Genomic DNA, 1,208 nt, shown 5'->3' on the forward strand with positions numbered 1-1,208 from the left:
AATAAACAAGAAGAGAGATTACAGCAGTGGTTGGAGGAAAAGCAAAATAAACAAGAAGAGAGATTACAGCAGTTGTTGGAGGAAAAAGAAAAGAAACAAGAAGAGAGACAACAGCAGTGGCAGCTCGAACAACAAAATAAACAAGAGCGATTACAACAGCTATTGGAGGAGAAAAAATAAACAAGAAGAGAGACTACAACAGTGGCAAAGAGTACAAATGGAAAACATTAGTAAATTTAAAAGCAAATTGGATACATTAAAGGATGATCTATTGTCTTTTACACAAGGAGGATACATTAACCATCGACTTAATCAGCCCCAGACAATGGCAAGCCCCTTCTAGACCCCGCAGCTAAACCCTAATGCAGACATCTTCAGTCTTGTTAGAAGTCACATCCCATATATGAATGTCAGTAATAGGAGTGATTCAGTAAGAAGGAAGCCACAGGGATAAGCACCGTGGGAAGCATATAGAGCACAATTTGAGCTACTGGCAGAAATGAATGGATGGACAGAGGAGCAGAAAGCAGTATATCTGGCAACGAGCTTCAAAGGACAACCACTGAAAATACTTGGACAGTTGTCAGCAGACGATAGACACAACTATAGAGCACTGGTAGCGGCTCTAGAACTCAGGTACGGAACCCAAAATCAGTCGGACGTCTACAGAGCTAGGTTTAGGACGAGAGTCCGTGCTAAAGGGGAGAGCCTGCAAGAGCTGGCACATAACTTGGAAAGCATGGCACACAAGGCCTACCCAACTGCACCACCCGATCTCCTCAAGTTGTTGCTGAGGGACCAGTTCATAGATGCCTTGGACAGTCCACAACTTAAGATACAAGAGAAGCAAGCACACCCCTCTACCATGCAGGATGCAATGTCCAGAGCTCTCGAATTTGAATCCTACGTTAAGTCCAGCACAGAGGTACCGAGGTTGGTACAGTCATCTGGATTCAAGGCCAGAAAAGGGCAGCTTTCAGAGAGGTTTGAGGGACTTTGCTGGCACTGTAATAAACCGGGGCACAAGAGAGCTCAATGCTGGAAACTTCAACACAGGGGAGATGATACAGCAGGAAAGGTTGCTACCCAGAAAGGCTGTTGGAACTGTGGGGAGCAAAGACATCTGAGGAGCCAGTGTAATAAAAATACCACCAATAAGTCAGCTTCAGGAAACCAGTACTGGATGGTGTTAAGGGACGCCCACCAAC

Source organism: Limulus polyphemus, unplaced genomic scaffold, assembly GCF_000517525.1.
Source record: "Limulus polyphemus unplaced genomic scaffold, Limulus_polyphemus-2.1.2 Scaffold110, whole genome shotgun sequence".
NCBI classification, from domain to species: domain Eukaryota; kingdom Metazoa; phylum Arthropoda; class Merostomata; order Xiphosura; family Limulidae; genus Limulus; species Limulus polyphemus.